Below are 25432 nucleotides of genomic sequence, written 5' to 3' on the forward strand. Positions count from 1 at the left end.
CTCCCAAGCTCACAGGTGGCCCTCTTCTCCCTGTATCTTCCCTCTGTGTGTCTGAGTCCTAATCTCTTCTGAGATGAGGACACCAGTCGCGTTGGATTGGAGCCCACCCTAAGGGCCCCATTTTCATTTATTCACATCTTAAAGGCCCCATCTCCAAATACAGTCAAGTTCTGAGGTCCTGAGGGCCAGGGCTTCCACATGTGGATTTGGGGGTGGGGGGGGACAGTTCAGCCACTAAGGGGCACTAACCGAGAAGCTGCACATGGCACACTGCTGTCTCCACTCGGCTTGGGTCCTACTCAATGGTCAGAACAACTGAAACCAACTGAAACGGAGTCAGGAGACTGGGTTCTTTGGTTATGACTTTTCTGGTTAGGTCAGGGTTGCTCAGAAACATTCAATAATACTACCCTGCCCCTTTATTTTTAGTTCTTATTTTGATCTTTTTGGATATATTCTAAGACCGCTTCTTTCTGACCTTAGTAATACGTGAGAGTCATCACCTCTAGGCTCATAAGATCCTTATATTTATCCTTCATTGTTACTAGATGTGGATATACCAGGTGTAGGCGGTAGGGACAAATGTCCACTTCCCTTTTTAAATGAATTGTGGGAAAGCGTTTGGCTTTGAGGTAGTGGGCAGAGGCCAGGCTTTGGGGCCAATACACTATTGGGCAATTGGAATTTAGTGACACAAATACTGTGGAAGGTCATTCATTCATTCAGCTACTGAGTGCCTACTGTGTGGCACTGTGCTGGTCCCTGTGGCTCTAATGATAACTAGAAGCAGTCATGGTCCCTGCTCTTATAGAGCTGACAGTCTAGTGGGGAAATAGACTTTAAAGGCCGTGAGGCAGAAAGCAGCTTAACATGCAAGGCAGGAACTGAGAAAAGGGCAGTGTAGCTAGAGGAGAGTGTAAAGGAGGGTGTAGTTGGAGATACAGCTAGAAAGCCTCCTAGGAAGACCAGGGGAGTTGGAAAAGACTTCTGGAGAAGTGACATCTGTATTTTTAAGTATAAATATAACTGATTTCTTCTGGTAGAGAAAGGGGAGAGGCATTTTTAGATAGAATATCATAACTTGGTGTGTTTATTATGGCTCAAGTGTCCTTATATGAAGGAATCCCATTGTTCCAGTTAGTGGAAGTTCATACTTGAGTGGGTTCAAGCTAACTAGTTTACTAGATTTGCCATATTGAGATGTATCTGCCTACACCGATGCAGAGGCTCATTTAAATAGAGAATGAATGAATGAATGAATGAAAAAACAAATGGGTGCTATGTTACTGAGTGGGTGGCAGTGGTGGGTGGTGCTCCAGGGTGGACCTGACCTTAGAAGCAGTGATGCATTATTGATCCGTCTGTTCAGGTCTGTTGGACTAACAGAAGACAGGCTGCACTGACATCTCAGGCCAGTGGTCCCCCAGCGTGTGTCTCCTCCTCTTCTGCAGTTCTGGGAGGGCCCCTTAAATCCTGCTCACTGGTCCAGCCTCACCCTCGTTGCCTAAACCAATCTCCCAGCTTCAGGCAGGAGAGACTAGAAAGAGCTGGGTCAGCAGTTACTGTAAGGCTGACCTAGGTCACCGTGGCCCAGTTCTGGGGAGTGAGATTCAGATAATCACGGAAGCTGAGCTGCAGAGCATGTTCCAGACATGGTGGGAGTCCAGACTACTTGGAAGAGGTCTGTCTGCAGGGAGGTATGGGAGGAGAAGCTGCATCAGAAGAGACTGACAGCTCTATCTCTGACGGAAGAACTCGTATGTCATTTGGTTTTGGCTCAGGCATGAATCTTTGTTTCTTTCCCCCAAAGAAACTAAAATCAGATAAAAGAAGATTTAAAATTGGAGCTTAGAATGTTTTTTTCTGCTTTTAATAATTCATTTACTTAAATAGACATAAACAAGGCCACTTGCTAGCTGCTGTTAGGTAGGAAGTCTCTCTATTTCAAAGGTTTTCCTAAATGTAAGGAGTATTCTTTGATCTTGAAAACCAAGATTTTTCTTCCCTTGTGAATATTGCCACCAAACAGGCCTCAAAGGTGGCTTAAGAGAGAGCTACTGGTAGTTTCCAAGGTCTTGGGATTCAGCTATACCGAAAGACCACGACATCGAAGGATTATTGTAAATTGAGGGCACAGATTTACTTGTGAGTAACGGAACAGCTGCCTAAAATAACATCTGAAGGGCAATTACCTCCAGTCTACTTTGATGAATGTGGGCTTTATAATCTGTGGCCAATTAAGACTATCAGTTCTTCTGGGCCCCACAGAGAAATGTACAAACAGGAGACGCCCTTATCTACATTGGCCACATGTGCATGACTGTGCTTCTGTTAAATTTGACTTGTTTTCAGCTCAAGCAAAGAATAACTGGTCTTTGACTTTGAGGAGATTCAGGAAACATTACTGAGTGCCCATTGCCATTTCAGTAGGCACAAGGAGTGGGATGAAAACATCCCACATCCCCTCTTGGGTTTCGTGTGAAGAGTGGGGAGCAGATCAACATGAATACAGGGAAATAGACATGGAGCTCATGATAAAAATCCTGGCATTTGCACATCATGCTGCATCTCATGGCTTTATAGATGACTTCTGGATTCTACCAGCCTGTTCCAAAGAATACTTTTCACAGGGTTGTTCTTATTTTGAACTTGTAGATACTTTTAATTGCAGTTCCACGTTACCTTGCCTGGGTGCTCCTGCGGGTACCAGCCACCTCCTTCAGGGTGCTCTCTGGCTTCCTGTAGGGGCAGCTCCCAGGCCAGAGCAGAGAATACAGCATTGATACAGCAAGATGAGGGAAGCCCCGGATTTCACAGGGGCAGTGAGGGGCAAGCGGTCTGGCATCTGGAAAATGTATGCCTTAGAGTTTAGTTGTTTAGCATCATTGAGGGCTCAAGCAGTCTGCAGGCAGTGGGGAACTGGAAAGAGGGCAACAGTGTAGAACTGGGCAAATCCATCACTTGGGGTGGCTTTTCTGGGTTAGTTGGGCCTCAGCTCAGCAGTGGCTGTCGGAAAATTGTCAGACAACTTGGGAACACATGCATGGATTCCAGGGGAAAAGAACTGCTTGCAACTAGCAGTTCAGACGTCTTCTACCCTGTGGGACAAAGGGCAGTATGCCCGCTCATCTGCCATTCATATTTATTCACTTTATTTTTTAGCACTTGATACTGTGACTTAACATCTCCCTGCCTAAGTTTCCTCAAGAAGCAAGATGGGTTTGATGAACTGGAGTCAGAGGGTTTCCTTGGCTGTTATGTTCTGTGATTGTGGAATTCTACTAGGAAAGATGCATCTGGTCCTGAAAGACCTCTACTCCAGTTAGGAAGTTTCATTAAACTAATGAAGAATAAAACAAAACAAAGCAGCATGAAAACTTTAAGCACTTTCACAAGGTAAACGGTGTCATAAGATAGAAAGGAGCTGATGGCCCCTGCCATGGGCCGGAGTGCCCAGGAGAGTCTTTACAGAGTTTGGAGGGTTTGGACTATGTATTTCAGGATGGGCAGGGTTTAGAGGGCGAGGAAAGGAGAAGGCACGCAGAGCAGGAAGGGAAGGGAAGGCCAGAGTGGGACAAATGGAAAAGACATCTGTCTTGCTCTGTCTTGGATCCAACATTTAGTAGAGGCTTGTTAGGCATCCTTGAATATGTAAATATACCAGAATATAACTTCTGGTCTAGATTTATTTATAGATACAGTTATCTAGGGGACTAGTGGGGTGAAGGGCAGGGAAGAAACAGGCTAAGACAAAATTAAGCAGGAATTTATTGTCTGTTTATTGCTGTGTCCCAAATGCCTAGAATAGTGCCTGGTACCTAGTGGGTACTCAGCAAATATTAATTAAATGAATGAAATGATCAATGACATGACTTCAGACTGTCAGGTAAGTAAATGGGGAACATTGGAGGTTTTGGAGAAAGTACCATTTAGGAAAGAATTGATTGTAAATGGGGGAGTGAGGAAACAAGGAAACCAGTTAGGAGATTAGGAAGTAAGCACAGGGTCATGAGGAGGGTCTGAAATATGAGGGGCATTGGAAACAAGAGGGGAGAGCAGGATGCGGGATTGGCTGTTGTGGGGTGTGAAGAGAGTCAAAGATGCCTAAAATGGAAGGTGTGAAGGTGTCTAGGAGAAGAGGAAGATGACATAAAGGGGAGCAGGTAGGGTTTAGCTGGAGGCGAGGGGCACTTAGGTAGTGCGTGGGGGTGAATCGCCTCCATGAGGTGCTCGCAAGTTGAAAAAAGGTTGCAATTCAAGAGCGTCGTCTCAGGGCTGGAGATCAGGTTTGTGAGTCATTGACTTGAGAGGCAGCGGCTCAGGGGACGTGGGGTGGGCGGCGGGGGGAGTGTGATGGGGAGACAGGGAGGCCACCCCTGGGGGAGCACAGCCATGGCCTCTGTTCACAGGACTGGTGGCTTCTACCCCGACTCTTTCTTTTAGAAACATCACAGACATCCTGGAAGCTATGCTCTGTTCTCGTCTGGGGAGTTTTGACTTCTCAGGATTCTTCTCCTGGCCCACTTCCCCAGCATTTCCTCTATTACTTATGTTGGAGCATTCTGTTGCCGTTGTTATTTTTCTGGTACTATTATCCCCTATGTGAAACTCTATAATTTGTGTCAAATACATGAGCATCCTCTATAGGAACTGATCTCCTTTCTATTTTCGAAGGGTATACTGCTCAAAACTCTGTGTGTGTGTCTAAATCTATCTTAGAAACTGAGCTGTAAGGACTAATTTCACAACCTCAAATGACAATATACAGTATGCATTTATTGAATACAACTTGACAGACGCTAACATAGCAGATGTGAATTCGTATTGGAACAAAAGGACATAGAATACCTATAGAATACTATACCTTTCTCATTTTTACTTTAAAAGTTCTGGTTTACTAGAAACTTCTGAATAGAATTAATTGGGAATTTTAAATCCTTGTTAAAGTATATTTTCCACACTCATTTCGGCAGCACATATACTAAAATGGAATGATACAGAGGAGGTTAGCATTCCCTGTGCAAGGATGACACACAACTTCATGAAGCATTTATGTATCTTTATGAAAACTCAAAAAAAAAATCAGTTTTCACTTTTCCAACTCAGGTGGACCAGATATCTTCTGAACCGCCCTCTCTTTTCTCCCTCCTTTCTTTGTTTTTCATAAATCTTTTGAATATCACATTGGTGATTACCTAAAATGAACTTGGATAAGCCAGAATTTTGTCACTGATTTTTGCCAAACTTTCCTTGTGGTGTGCTGCTTGCCTTTTAAACAAATGACTCGCGAAAAACAATTTGGCATCCTCGCAATTGTAAATTTCTCAGCGGCACTTTGTGTCTGTATATCTCTTTCAGGTCAAGCGTCTGCTGAAAAGCTATTGAGGATGACGCGGGAGTAAAGATACCGCTGTATGAATGCAGTTTTTACAAAAAAACTTGGCAGTTCCTGTAAATAAGTGAAGATCATAACTTGTATTTACCTCTGTAATGTCTAGACTAGAGAATAAGAACCATGAGTTTGTAAAAATCCAGGTTGCTGTCTATAAAAATAGAAAAGTATTTTAAAATTATGGTTCCAGTGGGGTAGTGATGAAATTTTTAGTGTATGGTCTTGGACCAAGTGGGTAGCTATCTGGAGAAAGATGAAGTTGTTTCTGTATCTCATACCGTTCAAATAAATTCCATCTTGACCAGTTCAATTTATATGATCAGTGTGATCTTCAAAAGAATTATGAAAAGAAAGGAGGGAGAAATCAGGAAGGCATTCATAAAATGGTCTGGTCTACTTCATTTGGAAAAAGTGAAAATGATATTTTTAACAAGGATTTCAAAATATGAATATATATTCATATCTGCTTAAAATGAAAGGACTGGAAGAAACGTGTAAATTCCTTTTGACTTTGAAGTTAAAAGTTAAGCCTTTTAAACTATGACTCAAAATTCAGAAACCAGAAAAGAAAAAAATTGATAAATTAGACTAAATTCAGACTAAAAAATGTTACCTGGTAAAAAACACAATAAGTAAATTCAAAAGACAAATAACAGTTGAGGGAAGAAATTTACAGTGGACAAAGGGCTAATCTCTGTATATAAAGAGCTCCTACAAATGAATAAGAAAATGACTGGCAAACCAGTAGAAAAATAGGCAAAGGACACAAACATATGATTCACAGAACAAGAAATATAGATTGTCTCTAAACCAAATAAAAGATCTTCAGACTCAGACATAGTAAGAGAAATGCAAATTTAAACTAAGTAGCACTTTTTACTTCATTGGATTGGCAAAAATTCTGAAATGTGATAATCGTACATTGTTGACCAGATGTGCACCGTACTCCTGAGAGTACAGAATTGCACAACCCTTATGCAGGCCAATTTAGCTGTGTCAGGATTACAAATGCAGTTACCCTTTGACCCAGCAATCTGGCTCTGGTACTTTTTCCCTGCACGTACCCCCTGAATACATATAAAGTGACGTATGTAGGAGGTTTTTCATTAGTCCATTGTTTATAATAGAAAAGATTGGAAACAATTCAAATATCCATTAGTAGGAGACCAGTGAAATAAACTGTGAATCATCCATACAATTGCATATTGTGTAGCATTTAAAGAGAACATGGAGACTCTTCATGCAGTGATATGGAAAGATCTCCAAGATATACTATTAAAATGAAAAAAAGCAAGGCGTAGAACAGAGTAGGTAGTGTGCTAGCTTTGGTGTAGAAAGGAGTCTACATTCATATCTGCATGAAGAAATACTGAAAGGATAAGCAGACAGAAAAAAGAAACTTAATAAAATGGTTCTCTTTAATGAGAGGGTGGGGGGGTGGACAGAAAAAGGGTGAGGGTAGCACTGTCTGTTGTATTATTTTTATTTGTGAACCATGTGAATTATTATCTATTCAAAACAAAAAATAAGTTACATGTTTGTAAAATTGCATTTCAGTGGCACTTTAGCATATGTCCAAGGGCTGGAAATAGCTCCCCAGACATTTATCATCTCTTGTTTGGTCTCTTGGCTACAGCCTGCTCAGTGGGTCTTGTATGTAATTTATCTGGAGCTGTGCTGTCTAGTATGGTAACCACTCACCACATCTGGCTTTTGAGCGCTTGAAATGCGGCTCTTCCAAATTGAGATGAGCTGTAAGTGGGCCAGATTGAAAGACTTAACATGAGAAAAGAAGAATGTAAACTATCTCACTATCACATTAATAATTTTCAAAATATTGACAGATTATAGTGAATGATAACAGTTTGGATTAAGGGAGTTAAAATATATTATTAAATTAATTTCCCTTGTTTTTTCTTACCTTAAATGTGGCTCCCAGAAAATTTAAAATTACATATGTGGCTTGGCTCTGTGGCTCGCAGTTAGTTTTTTTTGTACAGCACTGATTTAGAGTCCTGTCCACACTTGGCCATGTCTGCCAGAATTACTTTCTTTAAAAAAAAAAAAAGGCTAAGCATGCTTTAAAACCTTCGCTGACTCTTACAAGCCTATAGAGACCCTTTGTAATAGTCTGAGATGCTTCCTTTACCCGTTCCCTACCTCCCTCGTGAATAAACACTGCTTCTCTTCACTCCCCAGACTGCAGGCCTCTTCGCAAATATGAACCTTTGAATGTACAGTCCCTTCTGCTTGCAGTGGTCCTGAACCTCCATTTCTTTGCCTTGAAAACTCCTACTTGTCTTATAAACCCAATTCATGTGGCCTCTTCTTTGATGACGCTTCCCTGGTTCTTCTGTCCTATTTCTTTATTGTATTTGGTATACCTGCGTGTTCTCACGCTCATCGTCTGCTACCACCATTCATCTTTTCAAGGGTTTTGTCACCCTCACCAGACTGTGAGCTCCTGGAGGGCAGAGCCAATTGTTTTTGTGTTTCCAGAACCTGAAACTGCCAGTAAATAAACTCCAAAAAGTCACTAGGAAAATGAGTTGGTTGTGTTTTGTTGAGAGCACACCCATTTACCTGCCTGGCCTGTGTATTGAGGAAAGCAGGCTCAAACCCTGAAGGTCTTCGCTTGGTTAAAGATAAACCTCTTTGCATAGCAAACAAACTTATTGTTACCAAAGGGGGAAGTGGGGGGGGAAGGATAAATTAGGAGGTTGGGATTAACATATACACACTACTGTATATAAAATGGGTAAATAATAAGGACTTACTACGTAGCACAGGGAACTATATTCAGTATCCTGTAATAACCTATAATGGAAAAAAATCTGAAAAAGAATAGATATATACATATGTATAACTGAATCACTTTGCTGTACACCTGAAACTAACACAACATTGTAAATCAACTATACTTCAATAAAATAAAAAAAAAAGAATAGACCTCTTTGGAATGTTCTAGCTTTAAACAGGCCAGCCTTCTTACAGGCAGAAGACTGCAAACTGCGAAGATGTCAGTAGCACCAAACCCACCATGGGTTTCAGGGTTGTGTTCTGACTGGAAGGTGAGAGGTGTTTGTTCAGTCAGAGAACAGAAATCTCCATGCTGGCCGAGTGCCCGTGTTTGTAGAAGGTGAAGGTGGCAGGTAGGTAGTTGCCAGAAGGTGAAAGCACGGGTGGAGGCTGGCCGGCCACAAGAAGGCTATGAGTTAGAATAATAATGAAGTTCTCCATTATTCCATGGCCTTGTCGATCTTACTTCGGTGACCGTCTTACCTGCTTTTTAAAATTCCCGTTGTCCTCATCTGCTTGTGGGGTCTTAAGCTTTTGCTTGAAAGAGGAAATAAGAGTAATAAACAGAATATCCAGGGTTGGTGGAACAAAGATTTTAGGAAGGAAAAACTTGGAATTTTGCGGGAAACTGCTCTCCTTAGTTAAGTCACCAAAAGACTCATGTTTACATCCAGATTTTAGAAGCTTTCTTACCATTGTTCAGGATCCATTTGTTTCTTATATTACAATTCAGATATTGTCACTAGGCAAAGCTTCTTGTGCCACGGTCATAATCAGTTGGATGGGGAATGCTTTCTTTTGCAAAACTTGGAGGGCTGGTGGTGTAGTAGGAAGCACAGTGTTTTCAGGGGGCTAGAAGAACTGGTCTGAAGCCAGGATTGCCACTTGCCTAGTGGTGTGAGCGTAAACAAGTTACGCCACCTCTCTGAGCCTCATTTTTCAGTAACATGAGGTTATAAACACCTCCTGGGTTGTGAGCATTGCAAGGAGAATGAACACTGGTGCTAATATGGCTCCTGGACCATGGTGGGTTTTGATAAATAGTATTTATAGCTCCAATGCGAATGTAGATTCTCTTTTGCAACTGTCTGGTGTTGAATCGCCAAATGAGCACACCCAAGGCAGAAGAGGAGTGTGTCCTTTCATAATTGTGATGGACTGCAGTGATTGCTGGACAGTGGCAATCCTTACAAACTGCTCTTCAGAGCCTCACGGTCATCTGAGCGGGGGCCGGGGGTTAGGGGTCAGGATGCCTGGCTGGAGAACTGGCTTTACCGTTAGTTAGTCCCATTCATTCTACCTCCTTGGTCCTGAGTCTCCTGGTTTGTAAAATGAAGGTGTTGATCTTTCCCATCTCTAAAATGCTCTAGTTCTGTCTCCAGAAAACAGCGGAAGTGTCCCCTGGTGGTTGGGCTGCGTTGTTCGCAGGGTAGCATTTCACTGCGCCCAACTCTGAGAACCTGGAAACTGCACAGCTGGGCTCTGCCACCTCTGAATAGCCCCAAATCCAAGGAGTGTCCCCGTTTCCCTTTGGGATTATGTCCCAAGGCAATAGTCTTCTTTCTGGGCTCCCCATGGTCAGCTTGCACATTCTCCCAGGACCCACCCAGCTGCATCTGTCACCAGAGATACTCACTTTTTTTCTGGAGTTGAGATCTGTTTCCTCCTCATTCTTCGGAAAAGAGAGAGAGACTCATCATTTTAAAGAGGGAGATTATCAGGCTTTCTTAAAAAGTAACTTTGGTGCTTAGTAAACATTCTTATAAACATTTTGCTTTCTCTTAGGCACTTGGAGTCTGTGGTCAGCCTCCTCTGCCTCCTTGTCTTATGTGACCCCTCACCTTGAGGGCCCATCCTTCATTCTTGTTTGAGATGGAGGGACACAGCACTTTGTGTGCCTTGTGACCAGATAATTGGAGCTGACAGTAATCAAGATTTGGGGCTAATCATCATTAAAGGGTAATTTCATTGCTGCCCATAATTGATCTTGTCTTAAACCCATTATTGCACTTCTTTTGTCACATGATTAAAAACGAAAAAAATGCTCCTGGCAATAAACTTTTGAAAACGGGTTTCCTACATTCAGTTCTTTTTCAAACTGACTTTATAAATTTCAGGTGTGCCTTTATTAATGTAGTGATTTGCCTGCTTTATATTACATATTCAAAATAAGAGAAAATTGAAACAGTTCACCATTGAAGTAAATGTTACAAAATCAGCATCTGGTTTGAATAATGCGGTTTTTTTGTCCAAGTTTTGCTTCATTGAACGAGGCTAATAAAATTGCCCTTAGTTGTTATGTGACTTCACTAACTTTTGGTTCCTTTAAGTTGCCAATTTGGAAGCCACTAGGGTTTCCTTTCGAAAGTTCTTTCCTAGTGGTACTTGTTTTAAGTGACTCTCAGACAGCTTTTGGTCACCAGCAGGGTGGAGATGATGATAAATCCCTGATCACAAAATCACGGGCTTGGGACATTTCAGGTATCTTCTCCACCATTCAAGCTGTTGGATCAAGAGCAGAGTGAAAAAAGAGGTGTAGAGTCAGAACGCTAGAAACAGATGTTGGTATGGCAGCAACATAATATCCATACTATCTGAGGTCAGGTATCTAGACACTGTCTCCAAGTTCTGTTTCTACCTTGAACTCGGATGCTTGCAGAGATATAGTTGCACCTGGGTACTGATAATGCTGCTTGGAGGACACAAAGCCATTCCCACTATGGCTGCCGATAAAAACACGCACAGGCACATAACATGCCATGCACACACACATTCCTAGGAAGTTTCTTGAAGGTAGCTACACTTTTTCTACTAGGTTTCCTGATCCATAGAGATCCATGCTGTAATACTTACAACATACTTTCAGATTGATCATTTGGTTTTGGCTTTCAGAAAACCACTTTTAACACGGAATTGGTAGATTCTATTATCCCTCTTTCCTAATGAGGAACCTCTTCAAAGAAGTATTGTGACTTATTCAAAGGTATATAGCTGTCACCTGGTAGGAAGGAATGGTATTTTATAAAGGCCTAGTTTTACATTTTATCACAAAACCTGTACTGCATGTATGATAATCCTGTATTGCACATTCTACTTCAATGAAAAGCTTGATGAATGAATGAATGAAATGAACAAATGAAGAAACAAACAAAACAAAACAAAATCCTGACACAACAAAACTCTAAAGGGAAGTATCTCCTGTAGTCAGATAGTAAAAGCATGGCATTTTTTAGCTAAATAGAAAAACAACAAGATCCCTTTATCTATGAATACTTTGATACACAGATTGTTATCAAATACAAACTAGGCTGAGGTTGACTATCAGTTCCCTACTTTCTTCAACCAGATGTAGCTGTCCATTGCAGTAGGGCCTTTGGGAAGCTGTAGGCAGGAAGATCAGAGCATTGGTCCATCTTGTTGAGTGGGTCACAGGAAATTATCCCGCTCTACTTTTTAAAAAATTTTCTTAACAATTGTGTTTTCTACTCTGCTCCTCACAAGGAGAAAACTTTTGGGTGGAATCGAACGAGGCTCGTGGGTATGAGCGTGAGTTCAGGTAACTGAAAGTTTGGCCACCTCTGTGGTCAGCATGTGGGCACGTCACCCACCAGGTCTTAATCTTTTGGGACATTGGGGCAGAAAAATAGGTTCTTCTCTCACCTTGTTGACAGAACTCCACTTTCTTTGTCTGAGAATCCTGGAATCCTTGCTCTCTCTTTTTTTTAAGCTTTATAATTCTTTGTAGTCAGTTTTTCTCCCCTCTGGATCATGCTTCTTTTAAAATTCTAACTCTTGAAGAGCCAAATGGATGTTTTCCTTTTTTACTGATTAACATGTGTGATGTGCAAGTGTTCCTTAAGAAATACCTCGTATACGTTGTAATTTAACCTTTGCAGCTTCATTCCAGGCTCTTTCCTGACAACTCCTTGCTGAATCCTACTCTTTTAAATTCCCTTAGGGCATTTTAAGATTCCAGGCCTCAAATTCCTGTCTCTTTGGACTTGGTTGCTTCTCTCTATTTGGTTTCCTCATGTGTAAAATGAGTGAAGTACTGGCTGTTTCACAGTGTTGGTGAGGCTTAGTTGAGATGGTGTAATTGGAAGTGTTTTACGAAGTGGTCAGTGCTATTATTATTGACACTTTCATGGGGAGGTGATTGATACAGATAGAGATTAGATTATTTTCAGATGAATAATGTAGGGAAGGTAGGATATCAGAGTTGCCTGAATAAGGCAAGGGATGAGCCCTTTATAGATCAAGGCACCTCATCATGGGATTATTAGATCAACGAGGTACTGAGTAAGTGAATATCAGAGGAACGGATAGAACTGGCAGGGAAGAGGGAAGACAAAGAACATGAGCTGGTTGGATTATCTAGAGAGATGAGCTTGGAAACCAAGGGAATGGGCTCTCTTGCCACCAAAATGTAATTAAAGGAGCATAACGAAACTAGGATGCTGGTGACCTTAGGCACTGAATGAATTTGGCATTGCTGGAAAGGTAAACAAAAAGAGTTTGGAAAGTTAATCCAGCCAAGAAATTAATTGGACCTGGGTACACCTGTGTCTGCTAGGAAGAAGCCATGCTGAGAGCACAGGACCTGGCACAGAGTAGGCGTTGAATAAATGTTTGTTGAATTGATAAATGGCTGCAGTAGAAATGATGTAGATAACCAGTTGCAGAAGTGAGCTCAGGTTAACTATCACTCTGCCTTGAAAAAGCCTGTCCTCTGAAGAAGAGAGTCATTGCATCCCACCCAAGTGAACCTCTGCAGCCTGGGGAGGGCATGGTTTAACACCGCCCACCCCACACACCCCCCCACCCCCCGACAAGAGTATGTGTTTGTCTAGCGCAGGGAAGTGAGATGTGCCTGGTAAGATGCGATGTAAAAGCCTTTAGTCTTATGTCTCCTATGGTTTTGTTTGTTTGTTTGTTTGTTTGTTTTTTGCGGTACGCGGGCCTCTCACCGTTGCGGCCTCTCCCGTTGCGGAGCACAGGCTCCGGACGCGCAGGCTCAGCGGCCATGGCTCACGGGCCCAGCTGCTCCGCGGCATGTGGGATCTTCCCGGACAGGGGCACGAACCCGTGTCCCCTGCATCGGCAGGCGGACTCTCAAACACTGCGCCACCAGGGAAGCCCTCTCCTGTGTTTTAATTTGAAGGTCACTGCTAGTTTAATAAATGATCCCTATGAAATTGTTTTAGTTCTATTTTAGGATCTGGAAAGTGGAGTAAACTAAGTTAGATGTATGTGTCCAGTGATGGTAACAGTGACTCCGTGTATTCTTTCCTCTGAACCACTATAGAATGGCATTTTGTTCTGTTAATATTGTAACCTGTGGAGTCACTGTGTCCTTTATTCCTCCTTTGTTTGTGTACCTTGATGACATTTTAGCTAATCTTGTATCTTGTCTGGTCTCTGCTGGTCTGCTGTGGGTGGTCGTGGTCTCTGGCTTTCACAGATGCAGTGTCATTTTTGGCTCATGAGGACAAGTGAAACATTAGATCCTATGTTCCTGGCTCTTTCATGCTGTATATCATGAAACACATCCCCAGCTGAGGTTTCATCACTGTGGTGTGCAGAGCACAGTGACTACAGGTATCAGAAGATCCTCTGCCCTCCGAAGCCCTTTGTTTTTTTTACTCTGGGTCACCTGGCACAGAGGCGAGCATGACTCCTGCTTCCGTTTTCTGCAGGCTACTTAGCTCAGCTCCTCTGTGGTTTAACCTTTGCCTAGTTTGGATGTGGTTTTTGAGTATACAGAAGTGCTTCAAGAGACTGGTTGTAGAACACTGCACATGATGAGAAATGCCTCCAGACACTTCACTCAACGAGAGCTGGAAACCTGCTCTTGTGGAAGGTGTGTGGGTTGGTTGGTACTTGAGGGCCAAATTATAAGGCACACCTGTAAGACTGGGAGATGTAGGTGACAGATTAACTTGATGTTTGTAGTTTGAGTCATTTGGAATTGCCCAAAGTTTAGCTGCTTCTGCTGCAGTTAGAAATTGGTAGTCACCTTTGTTCCCTCTTTCTGAGATAAAGCAACTGGGATATAATTTAAATAACTTTCCCAAACTTGAAAGCTGTTAGCAACTGAGGAAGTCCTGTAACCCCACAGATTTCTCCAATCCCAGGCCTGTGTTATCCCCCTAGACCATGGGGCCTGCATGGAAGATGAAAGTGTAAACATGTGAGCCTATATTTCCTAAGGCAGTGGAATTTTGTCTCTTGGTCATCTGGAGTACAGTATTTCAAAGTGGTATTATGTATGGTGTTCTGAGCTGAAAGTAATATTTATGTGGAGCCTGTCGGAGGTATGCTTGGTATGAAAACCATAAGTGATTTGCCTCACTGATTTGTTTAAAATTCTCTAGCATTGTGCTGTACTAACATAGCTTTTATTCACTGATTCTCCTTTACAGTGGAGGGAAAATGACCCATGTGGTAAATGAAATAAATATACTGGACTTGATCCTTAGAGCAGGAGAGACCTGTAACATTTATGTTAGAAGGTGATCCCTCTGTTCCTTCTGCTTGGCAGAAGACCTGGATGTATAATGAGGTACTCACATGTGTCAGATCTCATGTCTCCCAAGAACCTGGGGTTATCTTGTAACACTTGAGTTCTATTTATTGAAATGACGACATGTCGTAATGGGAGCATTGGTGTGCACCAAGCCAGGTGCAAGGCTCTGTGAGAAGCTGATGGAAGGAGTGCCTATCGGAACATTAACTCCAGATTTCCTCACTTGTATGTGATAAAAATATCAAACCCAGTATGGAGTCAAGAGCAAGTGAAAAAAAAATCATTGCTCTTTGAAAGAAAAAAATGTCACATCAGCAATACTAGGGAATTTCTGTGTTTGTAATCCTTGGGTCTGATATGGATTCATTTTTTTTTTAGAAATTTATTTATTGCTGGCTGTGTTGGGTCTTTGTTGCTGCACGCGGGCTTTCTCCGGTTGCAGCGAGCGGGGGCTACTCTTCGTTTTGGTGCGCGGGCTTCTCATTGCCTTGGCTTCTCTCATTGTGGAGCACAGGCTCTAGGCACACGGGCTTCAGTAGTTGTAGCACGTGGGCTCAGTAGTTGTGGCTCGTGGGGCTCTAGAGTGCAGGCTCAGTAGTTGTGGCACATGGGCTTAGTTGCTTTGCGGCATGTGGGATCTTCCCGGACCAGGGCTCGAACCCGTGTCCCCTGTGCTGGCAGGTGGATTCTTAACCACCTTGCCACCAGAGAAGTCCCTGATATGGATTCACTTATTTTTCTCTAGTTTCTCTAGAATATGTAAAGCATGTTATACGCCGAAGTAAAGTGTAAGATGTAAGACACCATCCACAGGCAAGATTATTCTTGATACCTGCTGAAAACCTCCAAGTGTGCTTGGATTGGGTCCTAGCAGAATGAATCATGAGCGAGCCTGTGTGTCATCCTTAAAACAGTTCCCCCTTCCATCTGATCCTTCTTGGGACTGCGTTGTTACTTCCAGAAGAGAGTCCAGATACAAAATAATTTGGGTTATTTTGTTGTTGTTTGTTTTGGTTTTCTAATATTTATTTATTTGGTTGGGCCAGGTCTTAGTTGCGGCAGGCGGGCTCCTTAGTTGCGGCATGTGAACTCTTAGGTGCGGCATGCATGTGGGATCTAGTTCCCTGACCAGGGATCGAACTCGGGCCTCCTGCCTTGGGAGCATGGAGTCTTAACCACTGCGCCACCAGGGAAGTCCCGTTTGTTTTGTTTTTAATGAAGGAAAAAGAAGCTGAGTTTGATGAGGATGAGTTGCAGTATTCTCACGGAGTGAGTCACTGACATAAAGTGAAAACTGAAAGCCTTCTCTGTAGCAGCTTGTGTAATTCTTTCTGATTGATTCTCTCCTTCCTCCGCTTCTTGAGTAATGAAGCCTCCACATCATGATGTGAAAGGAACAAGACAGGCTTGGTATGTGGCTGACAAGCAGAATCTCACAATTAAGCTGATTAAGTCTTAAATCGGTCAGTTTTCTGACTTTGATGTTAGGGTCTTTAATAGGATATAATTTTATAAGTTGCTTTTTTCTAAAGGGGCTGGAGGGTCTGATGAAGGGAATCGTCTTGGAAAACTCAAGGCTGAGCTCTGTAGGACTGGCTTGCTCTCACCTCTGCCTGCTCCGTGAATGGAGCAGGCACTGCTGCTGGGCTCAGGTGTCCCACGATGCAGTTTTATCCACTTGAAAACCCTTACGTGTTCAGCTTAATTAGATTAATTACCTTGCTCTCCAGGATTCACAATGCTTTGCAGTTTAGCTGCAGTGAGTAAATGTTAGTTTTGCAAGTAAAAGCTACTATTATTGGCCTCTAAAGGGCTATGGTTTTTTTTTGCAACTCATAAAGGGGAGCTTTATACAGTCATTCCAGCCAAGATGGAATCTAGGTTAGTAAATGTCCTCCAACTGAGGTTTCTACTTGGCTGTGTGGCATCTGCATTGAGAAGAGGGTTCTAACTCCGTGTCATTTCTGTTTGGTGCCTCCTAAAGTAATTCTGGCTGTATCATCATGAAACATGCTGTTTTCTGTATCTCCTGGTGTTAATAGAGTATTTTGTGTACTCTTAGTTTCCGGATGGAGATCATTGAACAGATCCCAAGCTTCTGTCGGTTGAGAGTTTGCACAGAAGGGGCTTCCCTGGTGGTGCAGTGGTTGAGAGTCCGCCTGCTGATGCAGGGGACACGGGTTCGTGCCCGGGTCCGGGAGGATCCCACATGCCGCGGAGCGGCTGGGCCCGTGAGCCATGGCCACTGGGCCTGCGTGTCCGGAGCCTGTGCTCCGCAACGGGAGAGGCCACAACAGTGAGAGGCCCGCGTACCGCAAAAAAAAGAAAAAAAAAAAAGAGAGAGTTTGCACAGAAATCTACCCTGGGTGAGACATGGTTGTCATCAGGGTTCTGATACACAATAAAGGGAGATCAGGCACTCTGGACTCTTAAGTGATCACACTTAATCTTTTAATCTCTCCTTCTGTCATTCCATATTCTTCTCCAAGGGAAGACAAAAATCCCAACTTGTGATTAAGATAATCATTTGTAGGGTTAGACATTGAGTAGATCTATGAACCTAATCCTTTACAGAATCCTAGTGTTGTGGGAATTTCCCATCACCACCTTTGTACTGAAACAGGTAGGTTAAAAGGGAGATGGGGAATCGTAGTTCAAGTTTCAAGCATGACTAATTCAGGCCATATCTGGCAAGATTTGGGACATATCTTCAATATAATAGAAATGATAATAATAACAACATCCACATATTGATCTAAGTGTCAAGTTATTCAGTAGTTACTTTCACATTCCTGATTTTCATGTGTTCCTTACGTAACTCAGAGAGGTAAGGACAGGTACCTTTTAATCCTATTTATTTATTCAGTAAATATTTATTCAGTGCCTGCTATGTGCCAGGCTCTGTTCTAGGTACTAGGTCAGGAGCAAAACAATAAAAAATTTCTGCTTTTGTGGAACTTACATATTAGCTGTGGGGAGATAGACCATAAATAAATGAAGCGAGTGAAGTACAAGTTATGTTGGGTAGTGAAACTGCTATGAAGAGAAAGAAGACAAGGAAAGGAGACAGGGGATGTGTTACTGGGGTGTGGGAGTTGTCATAATATTAAAAGGGGTGGCAGGGGAATCACCTCAGTGAGAGACATGGACCTGGAGGAGGTAAGAAGCTAGCTATCTGGGAGAACAGTATTTTAGGGAGAAGGAACAGCTAGTCCAGTGGCCCTGTGATGGGAACCTGCTTGGTTTGTTTGAGGAACCACACGGAGGCCAGTGGGGCTGGCGGAGTGAAGATAAGGGTAGTGGGAGATGAGCGTGTGCACCTGTAGGCCAGCACAAAGAGTTTGGTATTTTATCTCTGGGAGATGCAGAACCTTTGGGGGGTTCAAGCCGAAGAGTGACGTGATAGATTGACACTTTAATAGTATCAGTCTGGCTCCCGTGCTCAGAAGATACTGCAGGGGGCGTGGGTGGGAGCAGGGAGACTGGTTAGGGGGCTTCTGCAATAATAATAATCCCAGACGAAGAGGGTGGTCCTGGACCAGGGTGGTAGCTTTGAAGGTGTGGTGTGAAGTGGTAGGGTTCTGGGTGTATTTTAGAGGTAGGGTCAATAGACTTACATTTATGGTATGAGGGATAGAACGAAGCCCAGAGTGACTACAGAGCTTTTGGCCTGAGCAACGAGAAGGATTCGGTTGTCATCAGCTGTGGTGAGGAGGACCGGGTCTTGAGGGTTGGAGGGAGGTCATGCTCTCAGTTTGGGCCATGTTGAGTTTGAGATGCCTGCCAGACCTCCAAAAAATTATCTCCAGTGGGCAATTGTTTTTTATTTTTTTGGTACGCGGGCCTCTCACTGCTGTGGCCTCTCCCGTTGCGGAGCACAGGCTCCGGACGCGCAGGCTCAGCGGCCATGGCTCATGGGCCCAGCCGCTCCGCGGCATGTGGGATCTTCCCGGACCGGGGCACGAACCCATGTCCCCTGCAACGGCAGGCGGACTGTCAACCACTGCGCCACCAGGGAAGTCCCTCCAGTGGGCAATTTTTGATATTCGAGCTTGGAATTCAAGGAAGCGGTCAGAACTGAAGATGGATTCTTAGGAGTAGTTGGGTTATCAGTGGAACTGAAGCCATAGACTGGCTGAGAGTGGACAGAGTGGAGCAGAGGTCAAGGGTTGAATCCTGGGCACTGGGACGATGAGCAGCTAAGAGGCATAGAGGAACCAGTGGAGACAGAGACGGAGCCGGGAGGAGAGCTAGGATGGACGTGGGCTGGAAGCCAAATCTAAGTTCTCAGGGCAGAGAGAGTGGTTATCTCTGGCCTGTTGCAGGAGGTCAAAACTGATTCCATCAACTGGTCATAAACTGAGGCCATGATAAATGACTCACCAGGGTACATGGCTGGGAAATAGCTGGATGAGGGCTCAAAGCCAAGTTCACTTTCTTTCTGCCAGGAGTGTCCTCTGGCCTTACCTGACCTTTGTGTGCCCTTTTATGTCATCACATGCTTCTTGCATTGGAGGTGGTATTGCACATGTCTGCACAATTTCAGCAGCAGTCTCCCGTGCTTTTGTTTTTTAGTTTGTATGAGAATTTTGGTCTCTCATATCTTTTGTATAAATATGGAATGTGTGTTCATTGTAGAGAATTAGAAAAATGGATGAGCAAAAGGGGACAAAATTAGAATCATTAATAATAATTGTACCACTCAGAGATGACCATGCTCACAGATTGATAGTATATGTCCTAGTCTTTTTTCCAGCCATATATATGGACATACACATTCTTTTCAAAAGATGATTCTGTACTAAATATATAATGTAATAGTTATATAACCTTTTTTATAACCTTCTGTACCAATAGCAGTGAGTGTCCGTCATGGTGTCCATATTGTTTTGTTTTTTAAAAATTAATTAATTTTTTATTTATTTCTTTTTGGCTCTGTTGGGTCTTCGTTGCTGCACGCGGGCTTTCTCTAGTTGCGGTGAGCCGGGGCTACTCTTCGTCACGGTGCTCAGGCTTCTCATTGTGGTGGCTTCTCTTGTTGGGGGGCACGGGCTCTAGGCACACGGGCTTCAGTAGTTGTGGCACGTGGGCTCAGTAGTTGTGGCTCACGGGCTCTAGAATGCAGGCTCTGTAGTTGTGTCACACAGGCTTAGTTGCTCCGTGCCATGTGAGATCTTCCCGGACCAGGGCTCGAATCCGTGTCCCCTGCTTTGGCAGGCGGATTCTTAACCACTGTGCCACCAGGGAAGCCCTCCATATTGTTTTATATCTTAAAACAAACAAACAAACAAACAGTACTTGGATATCTATAGTATAGTTTGTCAAGGTCATTGTGATAAGAAGTAATCTAGGGATCACCTGTGGGAATTAACCAAGAAATAACAGTGATGATAATGGGAGAAGTTTATATTCATTGAGCCCTACCATGTTCTAGGCATTGTTGCCAAGCATTTTATTTGTAGTATGTCATTTAATTCTCCCAACAATCCTATGAGGTAGGTACTGTTATTATCTTCATGTTCGTAGTTGAGACCCCAAGAGATAAAGACAGGGACATCTGCTCATGGTTACAATGCAGCCAGAGTTGGAGCTGGGATGGATTTGGACCCAGTCAGTCCAGCTCCAGCCAGGGCCCAGAGCATTCTCCGCTTTCCATCTCATATCTCTCACTGTACTTGCATATTTGACCCAGTACTCACTGTCCCATCAGCTTCTCCCTCCCCATTGCCTTCGTGGGGGAGCTGAGCAGGCAGGATGGGGATGAGAGCGTGTGCTGGGCTCTCTTCCCACCCCAGTCACTGACGCATGTTTGATGAGGTGCCTCTATTCATCTGTGGTTCAGGTAGAAAATTAGGGTTTTACTCCTCGAAGTCTCCTCTGTTAAAAACAAAAAGTTCTATACCTAAAAGGATCCCAGGTCATACTAATCCCTTCAGTCTTAAAAAAAAGTGACATTTCAACCCATTAGTTAGATATGTATTTTTTTTTTTTGTACAGATTCTCAAATACACCAGGCACACACTTTGAGTGGGTTTAAACGTTAACCGTCAGTTCCTTTTGTGATTCCTTTTTCAAACCTTCTGTGAATCTTAGTTTTGTTAGATATCCTCAGGGTGGAATAAACATACTATATAACGTGTAGTAGTGTAAATAAGTAATGTAAAGTATATAGCATATAACTGGGTGTCTGCGATAGAGATGTACTTATATGTAGCACACAGCAATAGTTAAAATGTTGACGAGCTGGAGTGGCAGACACATCCGATGAATTGCGTTTGAAATAATAGTGGTTATATTTGTAAAATTAATGTGGCCCAGTGAGAATAAAAAGGGAACTCCTTATTAAGACGCCCCTGTTTTTACCTGTAAAGCTGTTGGAATTGACTGCTTACTTCATTAAGTCACTAAACATCATGCTTCAAAGCAGTACTGAAAATGCAAACTTCCATACAAATCACTTCAGTATTATTCTCCTTGTAGGTGCTCAGATTACATAATCTCTAACTACTACCACCAGCTCAATGTTAGATTAAGTAAAAGCCTTATCTTCATCCCAAAGTAGATAAGTGATGCTTAAGGTTTTTAGCCCAACACAGAGCACAGTGTTTCCACACAAATGCCCAAAACTACTTCTTGGTGGTCCTACGATCACTTTCCACCGAATTGGTCCAGCTGTTCTCGTTATTCTGCGCTTCCAGGCAGACCTATGCTGTTCAGAATATTGGCACGAGTTTTTAAAAGTAGTGCCTACCGGTGGTGATCTTGTGATTCTGTTTTCTTTTCCATCCTCATCCTCCCTTAGCTTTGCATGTAGGGTGATCAGAAAATAAAGGCACTTCTGTGGTGGGTTAAAGTTCAACTGAGCTCTTTCCTAGGAAACCAGTAATGCTGCTTATGGAGGCTTTACATGCCGTCTCTAAAAAACAGGACAGTAAATTAAACTTGCAGGATCATCCTTAGCATTCGGATGCTGTCTGAGTCCTGACGTCCATACCTCTGAAAGTACCCATCCCTGTTCATAAGCTGGAAAGCTCCTCATTCCACGAAGAATTTTATCTTGTTAGTTATGAATACTTAAGTTCTACCCGAACAGTCAATAGTTTCAGAAAGAAACCATTTTTCATGTGGATTGGTAGTGGTTTACTTTACAGAAGTTTTAGGCAAGCCCAGAGATGCACATCTAAAACCCTGAGTTCATGTAAGGACTGTGGTTTATAAAAATGCTCTTATGTGTTTTTTTTTTATAAATCCTGGTTTATAGTTTGTTCTGAACGTGATTTATGAACAGAACTATGACTCATTTACTAAAGCCAATGGGTTTCTCCCCTCATCCTCTCTTCAAACTTGTCTCTTTCTCCCTTTTAGTAAATTGTATGGAGTATGGAACATACTGTTCACTTCTCTTCCTTCCAACATTGGGTTTCAGGCTAATTAACAGAATAAAGCAAGCATCTTTCAAAACTTTGACTTTAAGTACTTGGATATATATCATCAGAACTGTTAAAAAGAACAGGATGTTAGTGTGCCTCTCCTCCCTCAGCGAGCACAGAAACTTCTCTTGGCAGTTCCCGGTATTGAGGCCGGCCAAGTGTAGCTCTAAGCACCAAAATCTTAGAGATGAAAAGGCCACTCGCTTTGTAGGAAAGTGAAGACCCTCTTCTTGTTCATCCGTTCTGGTTTTGTCACTGGGTAGCTTTTGAGAATACATTAACAGACTGATCCATGTTATACACTCCCCCTCCCTCCATTTTGGTGAGGTTCCAAAGCTTAGTAGATTTAACCTTTCTAAACTGGAATTTATTAGCTGTAAAAAGTGCTTTTTAGCCTTACTGGAAGTTGTGAATAGACAGTGAAAACTTCATAGAATTTTTTTCAGTCAGTCTGAATACGAGTTAAAAAGAATAAAGTCCCAACCCCTTTAGCATTGAAATTTGGGGATGGGGCTGTGTTGGCTGAGTATAGGATAAGAGAAAGGATATTGGACATTTGGACAAAGTACACTATACTCTTTGAAGAGACCAGTTTCAGTTCCATTAATGCAAATAATTGCCGCAGTATTCTAAGTCAAGTTGGCCAAGTTGTCAGAAATAACAGAAAGTCAGGAATGAGGGGCTGGCAGCCCTCAGTCCTGGTCCTAACTTTGCTCTGCTGCTTATTAGGAAAAGTTAGAGTAGCTCATGGCTGCCTACCATGTCCGAGAGAGAGAGAGGACATTTAATTAAGAACATTTAGCTTTGTTTTGTGAACAGTTTCAGAAGAGGAATTTGGGCATGATTAGTGGACTTGCCTTTCGGGATCTTACAGGTACGGTGGGGATAAGTGCTGTCCTCAGACTTTGCTGATGGTGAGATGACTACGGTGTGTGGTTTACTCAGTGCAGTGCCTGACATGTTACAAGTGTACAGTGAGTGTTAGCTGTTGCCATTTTCACCATTATTTTTAATCATCTGCCGCCTCAAATGCTGATTGGAGAATCCTCACATTCCCTTATCCCCAGTGAGACATACTGAGAGGCCTCCCTGTGTTCAATGGAACTAGAATCTAGGTATGCTTTAGTGAAAGGGGGCGCTGAAATAAAAAGTGAACCCCGTTCCATGACTAACCAGAATTTACATTCTTATGAGGGAGGCTGTGGTTGAGTAGGAGTTATTTACTCACGTCATTTGGTAGTTGCAATGGCTGAATAACTGCAAGGTACAGCATTCTCTTTGGTGCCTATTGAGGGTGTTTAAATGCAGACTTGGAGAGTCAGGGAGAGCTTGCTGGGGAAAGGGACATTTCAGCTGGGACCTGAAGGAGGGAGCAGGAGTGAGGAGAGCACAGGGACAGTGGAGAAAGCATGATGCACTAGAGGAACTTAAAGGACCTCATTATGGCTGGAGTGCAAGGTCAGGTGTGAGGGGGGAGGGAAGGCAGGAGCCTGCAAGCCTTGGTGAGGAGAAGGGACTGGAAACAGCTGGAAGCAGGGGAGAGACATGATTAGGTTTGCATTTCAGAAAGGTCACTTTGGCCATGCTGTGGAGGCTAGACTAGAGGGAGGCAAATTGGAGACAGGGAGACCAGTTAGAAGGAGGTTTGAGTTGTCCAGGCAAGAGGTGCTGAGGGCCTGGATCAGGTAGTGATGAATGATGAGCATGATAACCACGAGGGGACCATCTACCCGACACAGTGCTTACTGTGCCAGCCACTGCTCTGAGTGCCTCATTGATATTAACTCATTTAATCCTCCAAAGATAGTTTGTATACACTACTGACATTTCCTTTGGATAGGTGAGGAAACTGAAGGCCAGAACTTGCCCAGTCACAGAGTTATAAATGGCAGGGCTAGGGTTTGAACTCAGTCAGGCTGTTCTTGACCACCGGGCGTAAGTGATTAGATTCAGGACACATTTAGATAGTAGAATGGTTAGCACGTGATTATCTTGACTTGAGGGTTGCCGATGAGCCAAGGTGACGCCTGGTAGAATTCTGGTTTGGGCATCCAGTCAGCTCGTGGTGGCCCTGACTGAAGTGGGAGATGCATGGAATGGGGGCAGTCTTGTGACTGATGATGATGAGAGATGGGTTCTGGACATGCTTGATGAGTGCCTTTCCAGTAGGATTCAAGTATAGATTTTGGCAGCATCATCACATAGGTGGTCATTGAAACCGTAGGAGCAGAGAAACTTGCCCCAGAGGAGAATCTGTACTCTTAGAAGGACGGAGGGCCCAGAAGAGAATAAAGCCAACATTTGAAAACTGGGAAGAAGGGAACCCCAAAGGAGACTGAGGACAACCGGCAGAGAGTATGTGCACGGGAGCTGAGGGGGAGTGGGGTTTAGTTGACAGGCTCTCGTGTACTGCACTTTGTCAAGAGGTTTAGGAAGATTGAGGGGGTCCATTGGATCTAGTAAACATGAGGCCATTCGGTGACTTCAGCTAGAGCCAGTTCAGTGGACTGGGGAGAATGAAGTCAAAATTGCTGTGGGTCTGGGAGGGGCTGGGAGGTGAGGGGTGGAAGGCAGCTATAGAGACAGCTGTGGAGACAGAATCAGGGCTAGAAAGTAGAGAGATTGGAGGTTTTGCTTTGTTAATTTAAAGACAGACAAGTAGGCAGTTTAAATGCTTATTGGAAAAGATGCTGATGGGCGAGTGAGGCCCCTGAGGAGGTGAAAGGGGATGGGAATCTAAAGAGCCTCATGGGAGGGAAGGAGGAAGGTAGGGTGTAGATGCTGGAGCATTGCAGGTGCGGGGGTGACAATCTAAGGGATTGCCATCTAGTGGCTTATTCTTTATGGTGTTTGGAGGCAAGGTCAGTCCTCTGCTGAAAATGAGGACAGAGGTGGAGAGGTCAGATTTTTGAGGGTGGGAGGGATTGCTAATACCTACTGTTGAGAAATGGGAAGGAGTGGTGGGGGGATGTGGACAGTGTTACTACGAGGAAGGCAGCCTGATGGAGCTGGTTTATACTAAAGTAGAGTGATTGATGTGTCAACCGTTTGAAACCTTGAGGTTCTCACCAGCCGATAAGATATTGTTGAACTTTATTTTCTATAATTTCTATTATTCAAATCATAACAAACAGAAAAATCCAGATTTATTGAAAATGCTTTTTAAAACTACTGGCCCAGAGATTGGTTCAAGATGGCGGAGTAGAAGGACGTGCTCTCACTCTGTCTTGTGAGAGCACCAGAATCATAACTAACTGCTGAACAGCCATCAACAGGAAGACACTG

General features: G+C 43.3%; 1 protein-coding gene and 1 non-coding gene across 5 annotated transcripts in view; both read left to right on the plus strand.

Annotated features, from left to right (window-relative positions):
- JAZF1 (JAZF zinc finger 1) overlaps positions 1–25432 on the plus strand; it is a 339063-nt gene that overhangs the window by 57864 nt on the left and 255767 nt on the right. The window lies entirely within an intron of this gene.
- LOC132525026 (U6 spliceosomal RNA) lies at positions 4958–5061 on the plus strand. The gene has a single exon (XR_009542157.1). It is a non-coding gene; the product is annotated as a U6 spliceosomal RNA (small nuclear RNA).

The sequence above is a fragment of the Lagenorhynchus albirostris genome, chromosome 8, assembly GCF_949774975.1.
Source record: "Lagenorhynchus albirostris chromosome 8, mLagAlb1.1, whole genome shotgun sequence".
NCBI classification, from domain to species: Eukaryota; Metazoa; Chordata; class Mammalia; order Artiodactyla; family Delphinidae; genus Lagenorhynchus; species Lagenorhynchus albirostris.